Genomic DNA, 27,140 nt, shown 5'->3' with positions numbered 1-27,140 from the left:
AAGTGACAAGAAGGTCTTTGATAGTTCTGGCTTGTTGTTGTAACTTGCAGGACCTCGATCAATACAGGTTGATCTGTGCAAATTCCATGCTTTATTTAGATTTCCTTAAGAAATAGGAAGATGGGGTTGTTTCATTTTTTGGACAAGGCCACTCACGCCTGTTCTGCCATTCAATGGATCTTGGCTGATCCAACATTACACATGTTCACCTTCCTGCCAATTTCACGCAACTGCATTTCTTGTACTGATCAAGAATCTATCTATTGGAGCCTTAAATAAACATTACAGTTCTGTCCCCAGCCCCTCTATGGAAACGAGTGCCAATGACTCCAAATCGTCGAAGAGAAGAAATATCTCCTCATTAAAGTCGTACGTTGTCCCGTTTAATTCTGGAAAAATGTCATCTTGCCTTCGGCTGTGCCATGAGTGATAAGATCCTCTCAGCACTTAACTGCCAACACCCTTAAGATTCCTATATGTTACAAGGATAATACATCATATTCTTCTCAACTCCAGTGCTGAAGTCCCGAAAGGTTCTCAGATAATATCTACAGACCGGAGATCTTCCTGATGAAACTCATCCGAACTGCCTGCGATGAAATAATGTATTCCCTCAACTAAGGTGACAAAACGTCTGAGTACTCCAGATGAGGTCTCACCAGCACCTTCACCAGTTGCTGTAAGACTTGTCTACTCTTACACTTCATCATAATAACTATTCAGTTTCCAGATTACCTCCTGCACCTCGTCTGCTAGCTCTCAGTGTTCAATGCAAACGTGCCAATAATTCCTTTTGACATGCAGAATTTCGTTGATAAAAGACGAAAAAAGGACAAAGAAACTTGCAGCAGAGGAGCAGGCCCTTTTGACCGTCAAAGCTTGCGCCGATTTAGATCCTCGATGTAAACCTGATCCTTAGCCTATTTTCTAAGGATCTGTAATCATTCGCTCCCTGCCCATTCATTTATCTGTTTAGATACATCTTCATTGACTCGATCATTCCCGCCCCTACCACCTCCGCATTCAACGCATTCCAGGCGCACACCAACGTCTGCGTGAAGACCTTTCCACGTTTATCTCCCCTAAACTTGTCCCATCTCACTTTGAACTCGTGACCACTAGTAATTCAGTCTTCCACGATGGGAAAACGTTTCTTGCAATTCACAGTGTCTAAACCACTCCTGATTTTCAGGCCACTATCAGGATACCACTCAAACTCCGCCTTCCAAATGAAAATATCCGAATCTAATCAACCTCCGCTCATATCAACCAACTTCCATACCAGGTAGCATCCTAGTGAACCTCCTCTGCACCTTCTCCAAAGTATCCACATCCTTTTGGTAGTGTGGTGACCAGAAATGACTGCAACATTCCAAATGTGGCCGAACCAAAGTCTTATGCAACTGTAACATGACCTGTCAATGCTTGTACTCAATACCCCGTCCGATGAAGGAAATCATCCCGTATACCTTCTTGACCATTCTGCTGACCCACGTTTCCACCTTCAGGGAACAATGGACATAAACACCCAAAACTCACTGTATTTCAATTTTCTCCAGGACTTTTCCATTTTCTGCATAGTTCGCTTTTGAAATTGCATCTTCCGAAATGCATCAACCACACATTTGTCTAGATTGAGCTCGATCCGTCATTTCTCTGCCCAAATCTTCAATCTACCTATCTTCTGCTGTATTGTCTGACATTCCCCCTCACTATCTACTACTCCACCAATCTTAGTTTCATCTGCAAAATATCTTCTGAGGCAACCTACGTTTTCATTCAAATAATTTCTGAATATCATAAACAACAGTGGTCCCAGCATGCATCTCTGTGGGACAACACTGGACACAGGTCTCTATTTTGAGGAGCTGTATTCCACTACTACTCTCTGTCTCCTGTTGTCCAACCAGTTTTCTATGCATCTAGCTCAAACATTCTGAACCCCATGTGACTTCACCTTCTTCATCAGCCTACCATGGGGAATCTTATCAAATGCTTTACAAAAGTCCATCTATATGACATCTACATCCATTCCCTCATCAATCACTTTGTCATCTCTTCAAAGAATTCTATTAAATTTGTAAGACATTATCTTCGCTGCACAAAACCATTTTTCTTATTACGGATAAGCTCATTGTCTTCCAAATGCCTATTTCTCCTCTCCCTTCATATCTTCTCCATTCGCTTCCCTACCAGTGTCGACATAATTTGCCCCAAACCAATAAGATGAAGCTTGTGTAGTGACATTGTGATGATAGTAGAACTTTAATAGGTCAATGTTATTTTTTTTAATGAAGACCAGCTAACAAAATTATTTCAGGGTAATTCAATTACCTCAATTACCTCAATTAGGTCCCCTCTTCTCCTCATTTTCTCCAATGAAAAAAGTCATGGATTCCTGGGAATGAGTTTTTTTTTAATGACAAGCTCGCTCCACATTTTAGCAATGTGGTTGCTTCACTGACTGACTTGTTGAAGAAGTGTATAAAATTTCAGGGGCCGGATGAATGTCAAAAGGAGTTTGACCACTAATCCAGTCTTGGCCACACATGGTTATGCAAAGCCATTCAAGGTGGCTGCCGATGCGAGTGATTTGCGTGACAGTCCTGTAATCTTACAAGAACAAGACGAGAAGAAAGAGAAAAACAAACTATTGGGCATTCTCTTCCAGACAACTAAATGATGATCAATAAAAATATTCTATAATAATCGAAAGAGACATTACTTCTCGTGCTTCATTTACAAAATGTCAACATTGATGTTGCCAATCTGAGTCACTTGCAAAGACAAATCATAACCCCTCCAAGTTTGTGGAGAAAAATAAATACAAACATTCCAGACTGTTAATATGGAGGTGGTTATTGCATCCATTCAGCTTGGAAACATATATGTGACAGGGTGACAAAACGCATTTGCAGATGTGAAGCCATAAATTTGATGAAGGAAGACCGATGCGTTCGGTGCTGCAAGAAAATGGACTGAAATTGGCAGCAGGGCAGAACATGTGCTTTGCAGTGTATTCATATCGTAAGGCTAAAGATTTCTGTAAATGAATCTACCTTGATATGTTAATGGTCCATGTTTTCCTAATAAAATGCTGCAGCATTTTATTTTGTCCTTTTTTGGTGAAGCAAGGTTGAAACAGAGGGAGTGCGTACTCTACTTAGAGCCACCACAGTAAACAACTTGTGATGTCTTGTTCTCTTTTAAAGTTGGAACAACAGGCGCAGTCTGAATGGTTGGGGTAAAACTCCCGCAGATGAGAATTTGTAGTCGTAGCTTTTCACAGTCCTGGGGTTACAATGTTGAATGTAGAATACTTTATTCCAGTGGATGTTACAGGTAAAATCTTGCCATTTATTTCTGCTGTTATACTTGCATTTGATTCAATCTGCTTTGTTGATTTTGCCTTTGTCAAGTGTATGCTTATACGGTGTAACTCTATTGGAATCATTAATTCGTAGCATTCAATATATCCATTGGTTTTGCTTAGTATTTCGATAGAATTACTGCTGTGCTTTTTCGTTGAAGAGTCTGCATTTTGACAGCAGTATTAAAATAGAGTGTATGGCTTCAAGACGTGTAGTTTGACTAATCTAATTGCATCTGCTTCGCAATCCTTACAGTTATATTGAAGATTAGAAAACGTCAGGTTCTAGACTCGCAGTGGCATTATGTATTCTTAATACATTTTGAGGGGAGTTGGTCTGTTCATGAAAAAAACGCATCATCGCTATCTCTTCAATTGAATTACTAAGATCCATCAATCTTAATTTGTGGTTGAATCGGTGAAATGGATATTAAAAATAAAATGCTCCCAACTAAAGTTACAATGGTCACATCTTCTCAATCTCTGCCTTGACAGAGGTGTGATAATCTTCTGATTAATCTCACCACCAGTCGTCTCTCTGTAATGGATTTGTAGTCTTCTGAATATTTTGGTCCCTGGCAATCTATTGGATCATGATTTGCACACCAAGTGATGGATCTTGGATTCATTACATTGTAATTAAATATATATTTAAATGTTGCTTCCTCAGAAGCATCAACTTAATGCAATATCATTTGTAAGATAAATATTCCAGGGTGATTATAAACTGCTCTCCATAAAACATGTGTACGTTGAGAAACCATGTTAGTACCCCGTGTCCCCGTGTCTGTGTGGGTTTCCTCCAGGTGTTCCGGTTTCCTCCCACAGTGCAAAGATGTGCAGGTCAGGTGAATTGGCCGTGCTAAATTGCCCGTAGTGTTAGGTAAGGGGTAAATGTAGAGGTATGGGTGGGTTGCGCTTCGGCGGGTCGGTGTGGACTTGTTGGGCCGAAGGGCCTGTTTCCACACTGTAATGTAATCTAATCTAATCTAATCTACCCAAATTTGAAGGGGAATAAATATCCCTTTGCAAAAAAAGTGGAATGTTACAATAACACAATATCTAAGAATGAAATGACTATTTGGCTTTATGGTGCACTAAACTGTGTCTGCGAGGTCTCCACCTTTCACAGGAGCTCCCCCAAACACAATGAATTCCATGGTTTCCTCCATCTCTATCAACACTGGAGTGACAGACAAAAGAAAAGAAACCTGATAAGATAATCCTTTCGATTAACAGCAATACAGATGTAACTCCTTGAGTTAATTAGTGATTGGACAACCACTCTCCCTTTCTGAATCGATTTGAAGCACATCCTACCGACAGTTTTCGTCCAGATAACTTGGGGCTTCCACTGGAAGCGCTGTTCACATTTCAATGCTATATGCATCCCGATAAGATTGCATTTGACTGATCACAATGATGCCAGTTTTTCAGAACGAATGATGGAATTCACTTCCCCAGAATGAATTTCCGTGCAATTCTGAGGAAAGAACAATGAATAAACACTTTGAAAATGATTAAACTCTAATACATTGGCAATGTCTACAGCTTCAGACGTTCACATTGTGTCACAAAAAATGAATCAAATGCTACTGCCAGGCGCTACTGAAGTTAATATTTTATGTCTTTGTTTCCTTAATTGTATTGATCCAATGACATCTCAACAACACTTCTTTCAACCATGGAAGTTAAAATTGAAGCTTCATCGCAGCTACTTATACAATTTCCATTCTGATTTAGACTGGGGTCTAGTACAAAAGCAGTGAGTTTGGAGTACAGAAGCTGGTAACTCACCTCCTGGCTCCATCAAAAGCATAACTGTCATGTGTGTAGTGGAACAGGCTCTATTTTCCTGGATGTGTGCAGCTTCACAGTGCACTCAAGACTTTGACAAATTTGTCACTGCTCCTTCAACGTGGCTGCGTCAAAATCTCAGAATCCCCTTTTCAGGGCATTGCGGTCTACCTTAGTGAATGAAATGGCTAAAGAAGGAAGCTCAGCATCATCTCCATGGTGCAACGTGAAACAGATAATAAGTATTCGGATATTCATTGCCATTCATCTACAACGGAATAAAATAAACATATTAACATGCCAGGAGACAGAAGACCGAAACATTTAAGGTTCATTTGGCATTGTGCAATTTCAAAATAGTTGTAGCCACAAATTCATACTTTACTCTTAAATTCTCCTCATAGGTTAGTCATTCTGTTCTATTGCAATTGTCAGACTGATCCAAGAGAAAAGTCATAACTGAAGCAGACATAGAAACGTGTCCCTTGTTACAGTCTCGGCAATACCACTCAAAACATTCTTTAGCAGGCAGCCCGGAACATACCTTTAACATTTGTTTCATTAAGTGTACAGTGAAAATTACTCTGATTAAGGTAGCGAGGTTGATTTGTAGGTTTAAAACAGACAAAATATTTATTCTAAAAATTATACAATGAAATATGAAGAATAGAATACAGAAACCCGATGGAACTCAGTCTATCCAAACTAGACCTAATTTTCCCATTCCGAATATACAAAACATTTCCAATAAGCAAACTCCCTTTAAAACACAGTACAAATAAGAATCAGATGCTGACAGGTTGAAGATGGAAGGGCAGAAGAGCCAGTTTGCACAAAGCTAACTGTTGAACCCCTAATCAGTTCTGGACTGACTTAAACTGCTCAGCTCAGCTGACCACTCCCCTTTCTTTATAACATGACCTGAAGTCTCATTTGTTAACATATAAACAAAAAGGCCTCTCAATACTCTTTATTCTCAGTACCAAAGTAGACTAATCGGAGCGCGGCCTGGCTTATTACCCCTCTGAAAAAAAGGGCAGGGTATCCTTGAGCCAAGGAACAGCTTTTACAAGGAAAAGAACTAGTTTCATGACACCACCCCCATTAAAACAATATCAAAAGATGGTTTCATTGTTAGACATTCAAAAACCCAGTAGTCCAAACACTCATACAGACTTCACAAACTACAATAATGCAATCGTGCGCAACCACATGAAAATTCAGGTGGCAGTGCACCCATCACGGAATGCCTCCGTATCTCATTTGAGTCTCAATAACGCATGAGCAATCACGTTTTCTGGATCTGTCACATGCACAATTGTCAAATTGTTCGGCTGCAACAACAATATCCATCGAAACTGGGCCGAAAGCCTGGCATTTCTGTCCTAAAATAAATATAAATGGGTTATGATCAGTATGTTCGATTGTCTCACAGGCATTGCTTGTATTATGAACACTGAAATGCTGTAATGCTAACACCAAGCTTAAATTATCTTTCTCTACCGTTGAATATTTCTGTTGATGTATATTCAACTTCCTAGAAAGATGACCGATGAGTCTTTCACAGCCACATCATCGTCCTGCAGGAGCACTGCACCCACATCACTGACAGTGATAGCCACCTTGAAAGGCTTCGTGTTATAATCAGGTATAGCTACTCCTGGGGGAGTGGCTAACACAGTTTTTAGGCAGTCAAACTCCTTCAGACCGTCCGCTGTCCACTGATAAATCTTGCCCTTTTGTTAATAATTCATGGAGTGGAGGAGCCACACTGTTAACTTTCGGAACAAATTTTCAATAAAATGCACTCAATTCCAGCAAACGTGGTAGTGCTGTTTTCGTCGACGGTGTGAGAATTATTTTCGTTTTCGCATGTCGTAGGGCCATTTGTCCACGTTCAATAACATGGTTCAGGAAGGTGACCTGGGTTTTGACAAATTGGCTTTCAGCTCGGCTTACTACCAAGTCTGCTTTTCAAAGTCGATTACAAAGTCGGTAAATGCTGTGAATTAGATTAGATTAGATTAGATTAGATTAGATTAGATTACAGTGTGGAAACAGGCCCTTCAGCCCAACAAGTCCACACCGCCCCGCCGAAGCGAAACCCACCCATACCCCTACATTTACCCCTTACCTAACACTACGGGCAATTTAGTATGGCCAATTCACCTGACCTGCACATCTTTGGACTGTGGGAGGAAACCGGAGCACTCGGAGGAAACCCACACAGACACGGGGAGAATGTGCAAACTCCACACAGTCAGTCGCCTGACTGACTAAAAAAAACCCAGGTCATTAATAGACATCACACATTTGGGTAATCCTGCAATGACCTTATTTTTTGTGTCGGACATTTGGTTGGAGAATATTTCATACCAAATAGCCGGATTTTGAACTAATAAAGTCTATTTGGCATTGCGAAAGCCGAAATTTCCTTTGCTTTCTCTGACAGAGGGACTTATCAGAACCTCTGAGCAAGACAAACTTAGAAATGAAAGATGCTTGTCCAACTTTTTCAACACAGAGCTCCAACCGTGGAATTATCTTTGTAACGGCGTTGATTTTGCGATAGACCACACAGAACTGTTGGGTACCTTATGGCTTTGGCACCATGACTATAGCTGAGCGCCAGTCAATGTAACTCACTTTGGTTATACCATCTTGGAGTATGTGCTCCATCTCCTTCTGAACGTGTGCCATCTTTAAGGATGTTGCTAAATTGCAACGGCATCTCCTATCTCTACAGCATGCACAATTGGTTAGTACTTCTGAGTTTATTTCCGCATTTCTCCACATGTGATAAGGATTGGAAGATATAGACTGTAGGGAAATAGATGGTGACATGTTGAAAAATGTCCATATTACAGAGGAGTAAGTGCTACATATCTTGAAACGGGTAAATGTGGATAAATCCCCTGAACCTGATCAGGTGTACCCTAGAACTCTGTGGGAAGCTAAAGAACTGATTGCTGGCCCCTTGCTGAGATATTTGTATCATTGATAGTCACAGGGGAGGTGCTGGAAGACTAGAGGTTGGATAACATGGTGCCACGTTTAAGAAGGGTGGTAAGGACAAGCCAGGGATCTATCGACCAGTGAGCATGATGTCGGTGGTGGGCAGATTGTTGGAGGGAATCCTGAGGGATAGGATGTACATGTATTTGGAAATGCTGGGACTGATTAGGGATAGTCAACATGGCTTTGTTGGGGGGGGGGGGGGAATCGTGTGTCACAAACTTAATTGAGTTTTTTGAGGAAGCAACATAAAGGATTGATGAGGGCAGAGTGGTAGATGTAATCTATATGGACTTCAGTTAGGCATTCGACAAGGTTTCCCATGGGAGACTGATTAGCAAGGTGAGATCTCACGGAGTACAGGAAGAACTAGCCATTTGGATACAGAACTGGCTCAAAGGTAGAAAACTGGAGGCCTATGACCAGTGCAGTTTCACAAGGATTGGATCGGTGCTGGGTCTTCTAATATTTGTAATTTACATAAATAATTTGGATATGAGCAAATGCTGTGCAGTTAGTAAGTTTGCAGATGACACCAAAATTGGTTGTGCAGTGGACAGCGAAGAAGGATCTTTACCAGATGGGCCAATGGGCTGAGAAGTGGCAGATGGAGTTTAATTCAAATAAATTTCAAGTGCTGCATTTTGGGAAAGCAAATCTTAGCAGTGCTAACACACTTGATGGAAAGGTCCTCGGGAGTATTGGTGAGCAAAGACAACTTGGAGTGCAGGTTCATAGCTCCTTGAAAGTGGAGTCGCAGGTAGATGGGATAGTGAAGAAGGCGTTTGGTATGCTTTCCTTTCTTAGTCAAAGTATTCAGTACAGGGGTTGGGAGGTCATGTTGCAGCTGTACAGGACACTGTTGGAATATTGCCTGCAATTCTAGTCTCCTTCCCATTGGAAAGATGTTGTGAAACTTGAAATGGTACAGAAAAGATTTTCAAGCATGTTGCCAGTGTTGGAAGGATTTGAGCTACAGGGGGAGGTTAAGAAGGCTGGGGCTGTTTTTGCTGGAGCGTCGGAGGCTGCGGGGTGACCTTATAGAGGTTTAAAAAATTATGAGGGGCATGGATAGGGTAAATAGACATAGTCTTTTCCTGAAATCAGAGAGTCCAGAACTAGAGGGTGAGAGGGGAAAGATATGAAAGAGGCCAACGGGGCAACGTTTTCACATAGAGGGTGGTACGTGTATATAATGAGCTGCCGGGGACCTGGTGTAGGCTGGAAAAATTGCAACATTTAAGAGGAATTTGGATGGTTATATAAAGAGGAAGAGTTTGTAGGAATATGGGCCGGGTGTTGGCTGGTGGGACTAGATTGGTTTGGGTTATCTTGTCGGCATGGACGGGTTGTACCGAAGGGTCTGTTTCCATGCTGTACCTCTCCATGACTGTATGACTCTGAGATCATTTTGATATTCTTGTGCGGGGGAGATTATGTGTCACAAACGTAATTGAGTTTTTTGAGGAAGTAACCAAAAGGATTGATGAGGGCAGAGTTGTAGATGTGATCCATATGGACTTCAGTAAGGCATTCGACAAGGTTCCCCATGGGAGACTGATTAGCAAGGTTAGATCTCACGGAGTACAGGGAGAACTATTTATCCCAATTTTTGACAACTTCGTCATTGTCCAATTTGATTTGAGGAATGGCCAATTCGGAATCCTCTGAGCTTTGTTCTTCCTTCTGTGCTGTAATGATTAACACTATCTCCTCTTGCTTTCCTTCCCTATCAAAATATCTTTTCAGCATATGCACATGACATACTCTTTGCGATTTCTTCCTGTCTGGAGTCCTTATCAAGTAGTTCACCTCATTCAATTTTCTCTCGATTTGATAAGGTTCCCTAAAGCTTGCTTTTCAGTGTTGACCTCTCACTGGAAGTAATACCTTATCCCCAATTGCAAAATTATGAATTTGTGATTTCTTATCCGTTTGCAGTTTCATTCTATGCTTTGATAATTGTAAATGCAGCTATACTTAATAATTCTCTAAAGTGTGATACCTAGTCCAATTGTGTGCTCACTGAATTCTGAGTTTTTAATTTCTCCTTCATCAAGTTTAACCGTTCTGTAACTTGGTGCCCAAAAATAATTCAAATGGTCTGAATTTGGTCGATTTATTCTGTTCATTTTTATCGCAAAATGTACAAACGGAACTCCCTGATCCCAGTCATCTGGATAATCCTGACCATAAGATCGCAACATGATCTTTAGTGTTTGATGCCATTTCTCTTGCATGCCCTGTGATTCAGGATGGTACGCAGTAAATTTGAATTTCTTTATTCCCAAGCTATCGATAACATCCCTAAATAGTTTGGATGTGAAGTTTGTTCCTTGTCTGACTAGATCTGTATCAGCAGTCTGCATCTCGTAAAAATATTAAGTAATTCTTCTCCAACCCTTACAGCTCAGACGTTGCATAATAGGATTGCTTCTGGAAATCTAGTCGACATGTCCATTGTTGTTAATAAATACTTATTCCCACATTTTATTTGAGGTACGGGACCTATGCAATCAATCAAGACACCTGTGTAATGTCTCTCAAATGCTGGAAGATGTATTAAACTTTCAGGTTTCTTTACTCCCTCTGGATTTCCGATTAGCTGACACACATGACATATCTGGCAAAATTCAACTACATCCTTGTGTAGTGCAGGCCAGTTAAAAAGAAGTCTTTGTATTTTAGCCTGCGTTTTCCTCCAAGTGGTCGCTCATGTGACATTCGCTGCACCTCCTTTCCAAACCCAACTGGCAAAAGCATTGGATGGATCTCTGCCCATTTTCCATCTGCTTCAATGTGTGATGGTCTCCTTTTCCATAAGACATCATTTGCTAAGTAATAATACACAAGAAATGCATTAAAGTTCCTTCTCTATGAAAGCCTTCTGATATATCTTTTTAAGGTTCTCATTTTCTGCTGTAACACAATCAGCTTAGCAGAGCTAAATATACTTGCATGTTTACATTTTGCTTCTTCTCTGTGTCACTTATTTGGTCAAAAAAGTCTCGGATAGGACATTGTCAACTTTCTTAACGGTGCCTTTTCATTTCTCCTGCTTCAGCTTGTGCCTCTGTGATCTTGTGATCACACAATTGTGATCGCCTTTAACTCGAGCTGCTTCATATTCAGTTGAATTATTGCCAACTCTATAGATTCTAATGGTTTCTCCAGCCAGTTGAAATACTAAGCTACTGATGTAATTATCTCTCCTTTCCTCTTAAAAGGAAGGAGTTTCAATTCCAGATTCTCTGCAAATTCCTGCAGCTTTGTCTTATTCAATTTTCCAAAACTTCCAAAGTCACTGCATCCACATCTAGAAAACGTTTGGCGACTGAAAGAGCCCTTACTATCCCAAGCTTTGTCCACCCAAGCAAACCAACAAAATAAATAAAGATACTTGAAACGACCACTCGATGTTTAAAATTCCGGACGAGCCCCCAATTTATTATCTACTTGGCCAGACCACTCAAAACATTTTCAAGCAGTCAGCCAAGACTATAACCTCGCAACATTTATCAGTAAATGTACAGTGAAAGTTATACAGATTAATTTACAGACGTTGACTACCAGATTTGAAACTGACAAAAAATGTATTCAAAATGATTACACAATGAAATATGAGAACAGAAGCAATCTATCCAAACTAGACTTAAGTATACTCTTCCGAATATACACAACAGTGCCAATAAGCAAACACCTTTTAAAGCACAGTACAAATAAGGATCCGATGTTTCCAGGTTGAAGGTAGAAGGATGGAAGAGAGAGTTTCCACACAGCTCTCTGTTGAACTCTCAAACAGTTCAGTACTGAATTAAGCTGTTCCGCTCAGCGAGAGAACTGACCACTCCCCTTTCCTTTTACCGGTCACTTCTAAAACAGGACTGCTTTAACCTAAAGTCTCGCCTGATTGCATACAAATGAAAAAAAGGCTCTCAGTACCAAGTCTCCATACCAAACCAGACTAACTGGAGCGTGGCCGGATTTATTAACACCCTGAAGAAATTTAAGAACAGAATATCATTGAGCCAGAGCGCAATTTAGAAGAAAACGGGCTAGCTTTGTGACACCTTGACCCCTCAAAATTGTCTCCTTAAATGCATGATGCCTTACTGTCATTCAGCAGAGACTGTTCTCATCTATCTCTATGGGGATTCAAAGTGCCAATCAAGAATTAGGCGAAAATTTCAGGACAATGCAGTGAAGGGTGGGCCACGATCTCACTGAATGAAAGAACAATTTTGGTGGAGTGAATGGCCTACAGATTTCTCCATTCTACAATCAGATCGTCAGTCCCCATTCTTAGGGGTGGGTGAACACCACTACTAGATTTCCACTCCCGTCTCGAAACGTTTGTGTTTGTGTGAAGCCTAATGTATTTGCAACACCTTCAGACCAATGTACAGAGCACATCATCCATGTTGGCTTCTTCCTCCGTTCATCTGCATGACAAGAGCCGGACTTCAGCCAGTTAGATGATCTCCAGAGTTTGTATGGCGCTGGATGGGATATGTAGGACGTGGGAGTGAACTCCTGTTTTACTGCCTCTGATAGATCATGTATTAGTGCTCATTTACAGACACATTGTATCGATCACAGCTTGTAAAGTAGTGTTTGATTTAGATATTCATGGACATAATCTGTCCTTTGAAGAAAACTTCGTACCAGATTAATTATCAGCTGATTTACTCAGAATCAACTCAAATCAAATAATCTTTTCAGGGCTTGCATCTGGAGTAGGATCGTTATGCATTATGTATTACAGGTCAGACGGCATTTATTGCCTGTTTGTTGTCACGTTGCCCTAAATAGCTGTTTCAGAGAGCAATTAGACGTTAGTCGTAGCAGAGTCGGTTTCTGAAGGCATATGTACGAGGTAAGGCGAGGTCATTCACCTTTATTCTATGAATGAATCTGGTGAGGTTTTATGTCAATAGAAAACGATTCAATCGTCAGCAGTAAATTTATAATTCTAGATCTATTTATTAGAATTTTTGCCACTGGTGAGATTCGAAACTTCAGTTTACTAACAGCAATCAAGTCTGAGGTACAACTTTGACATACAGAAGGATGATTGGTGACATAGCAGTTTTGCCTCAGAGACAAACAAGGTCTCAATCGTGAAAAATGCAATTGTTCAACGAACTTTTGTGACTATCCGAGTGATGAACTATTCTCTGAATTCTTTACACAATTTTTTGGCAACAATCGAGTAAGGACAGCAGCAGTTGCAGTGTTGCCAACAACAGCAGAGTCAGAGATACTGTGGACAATTACGCGACTACTAGACAAGCACATGGACTACAGTAAATGGAGGTTTGGTTCACTTTAGTTTAAGAGAAATGATTGGCACAACATCGTGAGTCGGAATGCATGCACTGTGCTGTACTATTCTATGTTCTGTATTCGAAGATGAGACAATCCTTTGTAACCTCATTATCGAAACACTTGATAATTTTAGACACCTCTATTAATTCATGCAGAATCTTCCTCTGGAAGAGTAGGAGACTGTCAATGCCCATTAATAAAATTCCTTCGGCATTTCGGATGCCTTCTGGAGTCTTTTTGCCTCTTCCTCAGTGCCCACTGTTTCATTTTACACTTAGTCCTCTATGACTCGTCGCTCGAGCATTCGATACCCACTTAAAACCCTGGTGGTCTAGTGGTTAGGAGTCGACGCTTTCACAGCGGCGGCCCGGGTTCAATTTCCGGTCAGGGAACAGGTGTTGGGGCGGCACGGTGACTCCGTGGTTAGCACTGCTAGCCTCAAAGCGCAATTCTCCCAGATTCGATTCCAACCTCGGGCGACTGTCTGAGTGGCATTTGCACGTTCTCCCCGTGTTTGCGTGGGTTTTCTCCGGCTGCTCTGGTTTCCTCCCACAGTCAAAAAATGTGCAGATGAATTTCCCGTGCTAAAGTGCCCATAGGGATAGGTGCATTAGTCAGATGGATATGTGTCAGGATGGGTTAGTCTTCGGAGGGTCGGTGTGGACTGGTTGGGGCAAAGGTCCTGTTTCCTGTAGGTAATCTAATCTAAAACTGGGTTATTTTCCAACTCACTCACTCTTGCCAGAAAGTCTGTTTGTTTGCCTTGGTTGTGGCCTCGCTAATGTCTGTACAACCTCTAGCATATGTTCCCCAAATTCATATCCTAACTGAGCAGAAATGCATGGGATGAAGAGCTTCATATTCCTGAGGTCTTCTGCTTCTTTGGATGGTCCTCAGAATCGAGAATGACTCAATTTCACTCGGAAGTTAGCTTCTGCAGTGGTGGTAGGGTAACATTTCGGAGTCACAGACTCTACCACAGGTAGAATTATTTTTCATTGGAGGCGGTGGGAGGCTGGTACGATCTTGATTTGACATCATTGATGCTTGGCCGGGTTAATACCTTGGCGATGTTCCCTCTCCAGTTGGTGCATGCTAGGGAGATTTCAGGCAGTCTTTGTCGATTCTTTCTCAACTCGGAAAGCAATCTTTCTGTCTAAAGCTGTCCAAATCCCAGACGACGAGACCAATCTTTTCGAACCTCTCTGCTAAATTAAAACCAAATTTCCCAGAAAAGCTCACATCGCCTTGTACTCTGCTAAAGTCTGAGTAAGTGAAAGAAAAGCTCTGATTTCCACTGTTTCAGAAGCATCTATTTACTTTCCTCACTGCAACAATGAACACGGAACAAAAGCTAACAACAAATCCGAGCCCTTTTTTGCAACTAATTACTGTCTGTTCCCAAAACCACAAAATGCTGCTGCAAAGACAAAATTATTAAACAATACATTAACGAAATGTCAAATCCACGCAGTCTCTTTTGCTGTCTCCATTTCAGTCTTCCGAATCTGTTACTTTCTTCTGTCCTTCCAATTCTTCTGCCTTTTCCTCTGTTGTCTTCTTAATCTTTATTGCTTTTACCAGGAAATGGTAACTTCTCGCAGATATTACCTTCTGAGATTTCTTTGAGCAAGATGTTTATTTCATCAGAGGGCAGTTGCTCGCCATTTAGATAGGTAATTTCTCTGAATAATTTTCAAAATATCTTCGTCCTTCATCGCCCCCAACATCGTAGATTCTAGATGGTTGGACATTTCCAATACAATATAAATTCAAGCTCAGTTGGCTTTTCTTATACGGGCATAACTTAAAGTAACTGTTCAAGATTGAATAGTTGTCAAAGCATCAAGCAAAATTCAGATAAATCCATTTAACAACCAATTGCCACATATATTTATTTCGGTAGAGCCTGTCTCTTAGCAGTACTGCATACTGGCAGCTGCGGCTGTACTTTAAATTTAGCAAAACTACTGGTGGCAGAATGGCTCAATGCTTAGCACTGCTGCCTCACAGCACCAGAGTTCGTTTGTGGCCTCGTGCAGGTGTGTGGAGTTTGCACATTTTTCCCGTCTCTGCGTGCGTTTCTCGTGTGCAGATTGGGTGAATTAGCTGCGTTAAATTGCCCATAGTGTTCAGTGATGTATAGGTTAGGTGCATTAGTCAGCAGGAAGTAGGTCTGGATGGATTACTGTTCTGAGGGTCGTAATCTACTTGTTAGCCTAAACACCTGTTTTCAAACTGTAGGATTTCTCTTTCCATCGCAGAATGACCATGCTCTCTTTCTATTTTAACTTAGAAGACTTGCTGAGCAAGTATTGTGTAAGGAATGCAAACAAAGCAATCTGCCCATTCCACGTGTTCATTCAGAATCATAGAATTTAAAAATATATAAGGAAGTCATTCGTCTCAATAAATGAGTACCAGGTATGAAAGAGCTACCCAGACAGGACCAATCTGTAACCCTATCGCTGTCGTCCTCTACATTTATCCATTTCAAATGATCAAGCTCCACTTTGAAAAACTATTGATAGAATCCATCTCCACCACACTCCCAGCCAAAACTTTGCAAATCCTGTAAAGGTTTCTGCGTAATTATGCTTCTCTACATCTCTTGTGGAAAATTTTGAATCTGTCATCCTTCGTCACTACCTTGTCAACAAGTGGAAACAGTTGGGATGAAAGGTGTCATGTATAACCAATGACTCGGCTGTGTAGAAGAAATCGCTTGAATCGGCTCTCCGATACTACCAGTGTGTTTGGCAAGATTTTGGGGAAGGCAGCAGAACGGGGAACACTACAGGATTCAAGAGGATCTGCTCTACTTGGTCCATTGATGATACAAGCAAGGACAAGGAGAACGTGGATCATCAGCTATTGGGAATCATTTCAGAGGCGAGATTGCAAAGGAATGTGATGCATATTAAGAGGAATAAGAGAAAAATATCCATGTTGGGGAGCAGGAGTAAGGATGGTAAGCATATTAAGGTAGACGTAAAGAAACAAATCCTGCTCGTTCTTGATTTGCTCATGAAGCCAAACAAAATGGATAAGCAGGAACATCAGTGTAGTTATCGTTTTCCAGGAGAACTCATCATTGACATAAGGATCAGATACAGCAACGCGGACGGCATTTAACAATAATTGATCATGCAGAACTTTTCATGGAATTCTTGAGTTCAGGGACAGTCGCATAGATTGTTGTCTCACCCGGAAAAATGAATGGCAGAACGACACATGTTCAGGGAAAGCATCATCCTCTGCCACCAGACGGAGTTCAGATCGAATGATGAATTTAGCCTCTTCACACATCCATTCTCCCTGCAACAGTAGCCGAGTTGGCCGAGATTGAAGGACTGAGGAATTGGAATAGTAACTTCTAAAAATGCGTTCTGACATTCCATGTACAATGACAAGGACATCACACGGGATTGAAGGCGGTATAAGGCATGGAAACATAGGCCTTGAATTACAATGCCAAATGATGAAATTGAATCTTCAACCTGTTGTTCTTCATTTAAATGTAACATCGTTAATTACGAACCAAAAAAAAAGACAGCACATAGTGGAAATCAGAAAGAAAATGAAAACAAAAGTTGGAAAATAACTCTGGAAATATTCAGAAAAACGGTCAAAGGATCTGAAAAGTTAACGCTGCTTTCTCGCTCCAGATGCTGCCAGACCTTCGACAGTTACTGCTTTTCTTTCAAAATTACTGTGTAGTTCTTTGTCTTGTAGTTACCTACCCTGAAGGAATCTTGCTATTTTGACGCGATAAATGCTGTTTCCCATCGTCAAATTAAAAGGACTGGTGTCAGAATTGGGTGGGGATGGGGGTAGGGGGGTAGGTCGGTAATAATTCTGGAAAAACTGGCACAAATTTAAATTGGGAAAAGAATAAATTTATTGTCTCTGAGGCGTGAGACAGGAGGTGGGGTAGAATCGTGGTGTTTATTTAAGGTTCAGAGAGATGGATTCTGTATCAGTGCGGGAATAGATCTTTGTGGGGAAAGTGTAGGAAAGTGAATGTGAGGAATGTGAGATCAACCTCGAGCCTTTTAAAGGGTGGCGGAGGCTCGAGGGGCTGACCTGACTAATCCTAGTCTTACCTCTTATGGGCTAATGGAATTCTAAAATAAAACTGATTTCGTCACAGCTGGTAAGTTGTAAGTATCTCCAATTAGAAGACGAAAACCAGATTCTGGTTTTCCACTGAAATCTTTCCTTTAAAGGCATCTCCTTAAATCTTTTCCCTTTCATGGCTGATCCCTCCACCAAAGAGAATAATGGTGGTTCTGTGTGCGTGAGACTAACTGTCTGAGGCCTGTTACTGGATGTTCCTCCCTAATCCCATTCACACAACGTTCAGCTGCTATTGAAAGGCATATACTTCCAACAGATCTGTCCGATCTCCCTACTGTCTGCTGGAGCGCTATTTGCAGCCATGGCCCACGGGAATCAGAGTTTGAATGCTTCCAGACGAAGCGGCCCCGTTACACGCCATTGTATCGCTAAATCAGAGAGCCGAATGAGCCACCGGCCCTGTTTCTTGTCATTGCAAGCCGTGTCAAGGACAAGCCTGATCATTAGTGGATGTTGACTGGAGGCAGCAATGAGCCAGCTTTCACTTATCTCTTGTAATAATTTTACTTGAAGTATGTGAAATATATTAAGCAAACTGCAGAGCATGAATCTGTCTTTCAAATGCGTACGTGATGCCCTTGAAACGCTCGCAAATTTTCAGTTGTCAGTGTTCACGTGCAACTGTGTGCATGCGAATGTGTGTGTCTGTGTTTATATGTGTATATGAGGGTGTTTGTGAGTTTGCATGTGTCTCTGTGTGCATTTGTTTGGTGGTGTTTATGTGTGTTTGCGAGTGTCTCAACGTGTATTAATGCATATCCATGCCTGCCTGTGTGAGTTTGCATTCGTTTCTGTGCATAAGTGCATTTGTGTATGTAAACGTATGTGCACCTGCGCAATTGAGTGCATATGTTTGTATATGTCAGTGTGTGTGTTCGTGGGTGTGTATTTCTGCATGTGCGAGAATGTGCACGTCAGAGTGTTTAGCTATCATCTATGTGAGTGTGAGGGTAAGTTTGAGTGTGTGTGCCTCTGAGTCTGTGGTTGTTACTGTTTGACTTGTAAGTAAATGAACGTGTGCATTATGAGTTCCATCAGCACAATGTTGTTTTACAATTATAAATTGCAGGATCGTCTGTGTCATCATCGAAGGAACTTTCACCCTTCAAGTAGCTTTTAATGCAGTAAAACATCAGCCAAAGAGGAGAAATGTAATCCTTAGTCCTTGGGTTTTGATGATGGTGCAGGCAGGTATTGTTGATGAAGGCATTAAAAAAAAACATTTCTGCATTATGGCCGAATCCGTTTTTATTCAAACAGTCTTGACAAACATTCAGAAAAGTATGTAATGGGCAAGGCTAGATGCCACGAAACGCATTAAGAAGGTAGCCCAGTCCCTCACTTTTCTGTGTTATAAGGTGGATATCGTATAAATGATGCAAATGCTCGAACAACTCGACTTCAAGTAAAGCAGAATTGATTTACATACCACTGAATGTATACCACAAACAAAAAATAGTGTGTAAAATAACAGCTGTTCGAAAACCCAACGGACATGATCCCCAGAACTCAACAAAGAGCTGTTTCAATTTCCTGCAACATGCCCATAATCACACTCTTTGGCAAAAAGATAAAATCAAACAAGGGTTGTTACCAGCAGCATAGATGTCAGAGAGAAAGTTCCAGCAAGTCATTCGTTCACTTTGGCTGGTTCTCTAATACCAACAGCTTTTTAACTGCTAAAACCAAACTAAACTACAAAAATCCCTTTCATTGTACAAGTGTTTAAAAAAACTGAAAGTTTCTTTTTACACTCACGTTGCCCTTGGGAAGTATCTGTTAGGCATTAGCAATACTTACCCACCTGATAAATCGGAAACTCGGTCGTTTGCAAGCCGTCCAGGAAGCGACCAAAGAATGCAGAACGTTTTTTAAAAGAACAATATCGTCTCACCTCCGCCCTTCAAAAATAAAAGAAACATGACTGTCCAAAGATAGCGTCATTTAAAACTCCCTTAATCGTGCACTGTTACTAAGCTGCATTGACTTCCCTCCCGGATCATTGTCTCCTTCATAAGATCAGGCGCCCAGGTCTGCTACTGCACTTCCAGGAGGTATTTTCTTGAACCGTAAGACATCGTTGTGTACTTTATTCTCAATACTTCTTCAATGTTTGGAGTGCTTCTGCATCCACAAGATTTCGGACCATTAAGGTCCACATTCTCAACAAGTTGAGGATGACGAAAATTCCACATCCTCTGTAAATCATCTTTCTCTTACTGAATATCGATGCCCTCTGGTCATTAATGCCTCAATCAAGGGAGGCATTATTGTCCTTTTGTCCTTTTCTGTTCCTCACATAGTTATACCTCTCGGTCATGGCCCCGCTGAATGTCTTTTCTGAGGAAAACAATGCTTAACGGCCAATCACTCTGCGGTCATCCGTGGGCGGCACGGTGGCACAGTGGTTAGCACTGCTGCCTCGCAGCGCCAGAGACCCGGGTTCAATTCCCGACTCAGGCGACTGACTGTGTGGAGTTTGCACGTTCTCCCCGTGTCTATGTGGGTTTCCTCCGGGGGCTCCGGTTTCCTCCCACAGTCCAAAGATGTGCAGGTTAGGTGAATTGGCCATGCTAAATTGCCCGTAGTGTTAGGTAAAGGGGTAAATGTAGGGGTATGGGTGGGTTACGCTTCGGCGGGTCGGTGTGGACTTGTTGGGCCGAAGGGCCTGTTTCCACTATGTAAGTAATCTAATCAAAAAAAAAAAAATTACAGAGGTGCGTACAATAATCTCAAATGTGGCCTGAGCAACATTTTGCTTCAGTTCTAGGAAACAATTTTTAGCTGTGACAGGACTGATTCAGATGTTTTTTCCAGCCCTGAAGTGCAGTTTCAGTTTGGGATAGAGCACTGAGCAGCTGAAGATGCAACACAGAACGTAGAGCATAGAACTCTACAGTGCAGTACAGGCCCTTCGACTCTCATGTTGCGCTGACATGTGAAACAAAACAGAAGTCCACTTAACCTGCAGTAGTCCACTATCATCCATGTTTAACCAATGAACAGCTAAATCCCCTTGAAGTTTGCGAATCCCCCTACTTTTGAAGGTAGTCTTGTCTACTTCCTGAGTATGGAAACTACCTCTGATCTCTGTCCTACATCTATCACCCCACAATTTAAAGCTATGTCCCTTCATGCTAGCCATCACCTTGCGAAGAAAAAGTCTCTCACTGTCCAAACTATCCAATTTTATGATCATTTACATATCTTTATTAAGCTCCCTCTCAACCTTCTTCATTCGAACGAAACAGCCACAAGTCCCTCAGACCAATCTCATAAAACTTTCCCTCCATACCAGGCAACTTCCTGGTAACTTTCTTCTGAACACTTTCCAAAGCTTCGACATTCGTCATATTATGCGGCAACCAGAACTGTCAGCAATACTTCAAGTGCTGTCACATGAGAGCAAGAGCTCTGCCCAACATTTCTCTTTCTACTTAAAGAGCTAGTCCAGGTACAGACAGTCAATTGCTGAGGAAGACCACACTCCAACTTCTCTGATGGACCTTGAGCCCACTTGCCCTTCTTTCTAATGAGATGGTTCATACGTTTTATTCCAAATACAAAACGACTGTCAGATGCGGTGAAATTGACCTTCGGCCTGTACACATTGGGCTTCAGAGGAATGAGAGTTAAAATTATTGAAAATTTAAGATCTGAGGAAAGACGACTTGGTAGATGAGGAAGAGTTGTTGTCTCTTGTCTGACAGCACCTTGGAGCAGAGAGCATTTTCGCACTCTGCGGTGTCACCAATTTAAGTCAGATATGAAGTGGAATTTCTTCTCTTCTAGAGTATTTGGAGAAGAAGAAGGCCACAGAGGATGTGTCTTTAAGTCTCTTCAAGGCTTCGAGAGAGATATTCTAAAACCGGGAGCGAATCGACGGTTTTGGGGAATAGACAAAAAAGTCGATTTTGGGATGATTCAATATGAACCATCATATTGAGTGCCAGAGCAGTCTCGATGATCAATCCGTCTATGATGAGAATATCCTCTTTGAGTTAAAGACAGCAAAAATACAAATAGTGTCCTCGGTGTGGTCTCACCACGGTCTTATGTAGCTTACACATGTCATCCCAATCTGATCTCTCATCCTGAATCAACGGACGCCCACGTATCATTTGCCTTCCTGATGGCTTGCTGCAATTCAGACAATACTTAACCTGTTGGTTCAAAGTGAGGGCACAAATTCCAAACAGCTTCAGAAAGAATGTCAGACAGGAGGGCGACTGGTTCCGCTTCAAAGGTAATCACTGAAGAAAACGACAAAAGCTCATGAGCAATGTTTAACAATTAGGAGACAAATTGTAGTGGTATCACCTTAGGATTACCACAGCTTGGGTCAGGAGAGAGCTGGACAATTTGGGGCCAGAATTGTATGAATGGAGATAAACGTACTATTGCCAAAATTGTCGACGATATAACAAAAGGTGGAAAGGCAGATTGTGAGAGGGATACAAACAGTTTATCAAGAGTTAAGTTAAGTCAGTGGGCAAAAGATAATCAAGTGGTATATCATATGAGAAGAATAGAAGCTGTTCTTTCCTTTGGAAGAAGAACAAAACAACGAAATGTTATTTAAATGGAGAAAACTACAATACGTAGGAGTACTTACGTGCAAAAGCACAAAAAAGCTTGCACACAGGAAAAAAAATGTAGTCAGAATGGTGAATATTTTGTTGTCTCTTACTTCAAGGGCATTGAAGTAAAGCAGTAGGGAATTGCAGATGCAAAAGGGGCTGGTGAGACCAAATATGGAGTAGAGTGAACAGTTTAGTCCCCTTATCGAAGGAAAGGTTCTATCATTTTCAACAGTTCAGAGAAGGTACACTTGCAATATTCCTGTTATGAATGGATTATTTTATGAGCAAAGTTTAACGCAGTTAGGTCTCAACTCACTGGTGTTTTTAAGAATGAATATGTTCTAATGTAAAGTACGCAGGATTATTAAGGGGGGGAGTCAGGCTGATTTCCCTCATGGGGGGCAGTCAAGTATTAAAGTCTCAGAATAAAGGATCAACAATTGAATACAGAGATGAGGAAGAACGTCATCTCTGAGAAGCTTTCAAATGCTTGCTACTGCTTGCCACAGAGAGCTATAGGGCACAGAATCCTGACCTGTCCCATCCGTCAATCTTCCTTCCCACCTATCCGCTCCACCCTCCTTTCCGACCTATCACCTCCACACCCACCTCCATCCACCTATTGCACTCTCAGCTACCTTCCCCACTGTCCCAACTGACATTTATCTCTCCAACCCGACGCTCCAAGCCTCATTCCTGAGAAAGGGCTTTTGCCCGAAACGTCAATTTTCCTGTTCCTCACATGCTGCCTGACTTGTGCTTTTTCCAGCACCACTCAGATACATTAGGGACATATAAGCGACTCTTGGACAGGCACATGGATTTTATTAAAATGAAGACGATGCAGGTTACACTGACCTTAGAGTAGAATAAAACAACATTGAGGGCTTAAGGGTCTGTACTGCGCCGTTGTTTTCTGTTGTACGTTCTCGAATGATTGATAGAATATTTGACATGGAGTGAGACAAAGATCGAATGTTCAGAAGAAAAAAAATGAGAAACTGAAAGAAATAGTGCGTTTTAAAGAGAAATTCAGACAGTGGGTGACAGACAGAGAGTGTGTCTGAGATAGAGAAAGAGACAAAGAGTGAATGACTGAGCGACAGAAGATAGACTTACAGAGACAGGCACATTGAGAGGACAGAGAGAGAGAGTGAGCACAATTAACATTCTTGCTCAGAATAGCTGTGTGGGCACGGGCAATAGGCATGCAGATGGGCTGGATTCAGGGGTCTGTTTACTAATGGAGATTCGGCTAGCAAAATGTCACTGACTGGAGTGTGTATTGTTGGGCAGTAATGTTTGAGAAACGCCATCGATTACCAAACTGGTCTGCTTAGCTTCCACAACTGGGACTGAATGAGCTCTTGATTGAACACAGTCCGTGACTCTGTTGCCAGAGACGATAATGTGTGCAAATGTCTCTGGGTGAGATTCGTAACCATTAAGTTCATCTTGACCATCTCCTGATTATTCCCGACTTGTGCTGTCCTTTGCCAATCCGTACAAAGATCTGCTCCTGACATAACATCCCATTCCTCCTATTTTCCCACTTTCTCCCGCGCCCCTGTCTCTCTCACTCTTTCCCTGTTCAAGCACTGAAACACTGTAAAGGTGACAATACAAAATTCACAAGAGTTTATAACTTCACGGGTGGAAAGTATCATCAATATCTCTTTTTGGAATAGACTTTTATTTAAGGTGAAACTGACCACAAGAAACTGCCATGAAGGAATTAATGACAGCATGTTAAGGAAGCATCCCTAGGAAGAAGGAACATAAACAATCAGTTTGCATTGAGAGAGGAAATAACACTGCCAACTAGCTGCGTCCTATCAAATGGGTGATTAATTCTGCATGCAGAAATGAAGAATTTAATTCCAGAGAAAACTTACTTTTAAATACACAGCTGACACTGAATGCCAGAATGAAGGGGGGAGCTACTTCTGAAAGGAAGGCCAGTTGCAGATTCGAAGTAGGCAAACGAGTTATCAATGTTGACAAGGACAGAATCTATTGAATTTTCAATTACGTCACGGCATATGTGTTACAGTAGGAAAATTGCATAAGAATCCAACACCAGCACAGTTAGTGTTGGAATTTTGAAGAATAACACGGAAAAGGATCGAACCGTGGGCACCTACAGAGACGGACACTACTGGTGACATCTTAACTAAATTCCATCATTAATTGGATAACTGTAAAGTTGTTGTAAGGCATAACCTGCCTACTTGAGAGACCTATTGTTGGTCGCCACATGCAATAGATGTTAACTAATTATTTCACGCTTGATTGTCTGTGTGATTTTTATTCATATTAAAGGATTAAAGGAAACTTTTGGGAATTTACTTATTATAGCATTAACAAGTAAAACGATTTCATAACCCACTGAAATTTGAGGGAAAATGTTAAGGACAAAAATGCCAGACCGCGTAGATGGAGCTTGTTGTTACAGCTATTGAATTTGAAAGTTGTGCATGTGCCAGGATGAGAAAACAAGATTACTGATACATTCGTGAAGCTTGAATGAGAAACACGCATTTGGTGGCAGGAGTGAAATAGACTGAAACAAACTTTAGTAGCGCATATTTGAATGATTATTGTCAATGTAATGAATTTGTGTGTTTGGATTACAAAATGTTTACATTTAAGGTGTTTTAAACATGAAACGATCCTTGGAAATTGATGGCTTTTTTTAGGGTTTGAGGCATGACGATGCTGCTTCTTTAAGAAGATTATGATGCTCTTGCAATTTTTTTTTCAGGAGACCGTAACAGACACGAACTCCAAGAAGTTCGGGATTCGAAGGGTTTTAGGGTGGGTTTGATTATAGCTAACAGTTACTGCCTCAGTCGGCAGGCTTTTTAGTGTTACTTGGAAAAAAACCCGTTTGTACACTGAAAACAGAATGCCCAGTTCTCTCAGCAGAACTTTTTCGGCTACTCTTCATTAAGGTGAGCAAGGAGTCGCGTTTTGAGGATGCTGGACCCAAGGAAGCAGATCCATGATGGTGATCTCTCTCTCTGTCTCTCTCTCTCTCTCTCTCTCTCTGTCAAACCCTGAGTTTGATTTTTCCTGTAGTGCCAAAGAGTGTTTCTGTGGTCGGTGGCAAGTGTTTGCAACAGTGTCATTAAGGTGGTGGGGTCGGTTGGGCTTTTGGCCTCTGATAGGCTAATTTTTTGTGGTATTCTGTTCTCTTTCATTTGTGTTTAATTCGTTAATATTGGAAAAAAAATATTTTTATTCCAAAACACGAAGTGGTTTGAATAGTGGTATCTCTCCTGGTACGTACACTATACGCCTGGTTAAAACAACTGGAAAGGGTAGAGTCTGGGATATTTTCTTGAGATATTTTGAGGGGATCGGGGCCTGAACCCAAAACACGACACCGTTCAACAGCAAGTGCTCATCAAACCCGATGGTGCAATCAATGACACGAGCAAATAATCTAAGATTGACATTTGGGTTACTAGTCAGGCTTACTAGTACGTGCTTCAAGCGATGTACATTGAGAGACAGTGGCCCAACCTTCGCAAACATTAAAAACAGATTAAGCATTATGCCTGTGTTAACCAACAAAGTTTGTAGGGTCAGCCGTAGGCATTAACCAACCAGTGTCAACTTGCCTGGTCAAAATGTAAAAAAAAATTCTTGCCTAACTGTTTTCCTGATAGATTCTCTGCAGAAATGTTGCACATGCTAATTTTCTGAACAACTTGTCAAACATTACAACTGCCCTCGGCCCAACCATCTTCACCTGTATGGGGCCTTACCTTCTAGGGCATTACCTGCATCGTAAGGAAAGACGTGGGATGTTCGCTCATGACTACACAATATCAATTTCGAAAGACAACAACTTTTGGACACATCCTGATTTGGGTTGATAACTGGCAGCAGCATTCAACTTTCAAAACTGCCCGACAATGACTACCTCTAAAAAGGGATAATCTAATCAAGACCACTTGACTTGACTACACTGTAGTCACTAAATTTCCCAGTATTGATAGCTCGGCGTTTACAACTGACCTGAAATTGAACTACTCCATGCAGTGGTTAAACGTGCCGTTCAGAAGGTTGGAACTCTGCAGCAACTATCTCGCATTCAAAACCCCCATAACCATCTGGAGTGTGATGCAGCACTTCCAAGCTTTCTTACATGAATGCAGCTCCAGCAATACTGGAGAGGCCCGACACTTTCCAGGACAAAGCAGCCCATAGGATTGACATTACATCCATAGCCATTCACTCTCTCCAACATTCACGAACATTGTGGGCGGCACGGTGGCACAGTGGTTAGCACTGCTGCCTCACAGCGCCTGAGACCCGGGTTCAATTCCCGCCTCAGGCGACTGACTGTGTGGAGTTTGCACGTTCTCCCCGTGTCTGCGTGGGTTTCCTCCGGGTGCTCCGGTTTCCTCCCACAGTCCAAAGATGTGCAGGGTCAGGTGAATTGGCCATACTAAATTGCCCGTAGTGTTAGGTAAGGGGTAAATGTAGGGGTATGGGTGGGTTTCGCTTCGGCGGGTCGGTGTGGACTTGTTGGGCCGAAGGGCCTGTTTCCAGACTGTAATCAAATCTAATTTAATCTAATCTAATCTAATCAGTCGAAGTGTCCTGTCTACAAGGCATTGTTCAGAAACTCAAGGGGTCTTCTTTGACATTTTGCAAAACCACAGCCACTAAGATCTAGAAGCAAAAGGCAGAAAACAGACACATAAGCAAACAGGTAATACAGGGATAGTAGGAAAATGTGATACGTTTAAAATACCATGATGGTTGGTCCAAACATGAATGGCTGACCGGCGTTTCTCTGCTATACTCATTTATGTTGTATAAGAACATAATCCCCTTGGAGTTCCTCTTCAAGCAGTTCACCTTTCTGACTCACAACTGTATTGTGGTTCCTT

Source organism: Chiloscyllium plagiosum, unplaced genomic scaffold (assembly GCF_037043375.1).
Source record: "Chiloscyllium plagiosum isolate Xiang-an unplaced genomic scaffold, Cpla_swu_hap1 HiC_scaffold_41, whole genome shotgun sequence".
In the NCBI taxonomy this organism is placed as follows: domain Eukaryota; kingdom Metazoa; phylum Chordata; class Chondrichthyes; order Orectolobiformes; family Hemiscylliidae; genus Chiloscyllium; species Chiloscyllium plagiosum.
The sequence above is the reverse complement of the archived record's forward strand: the minus strand, read 5'-3'. Positions refer to the sequence as shown.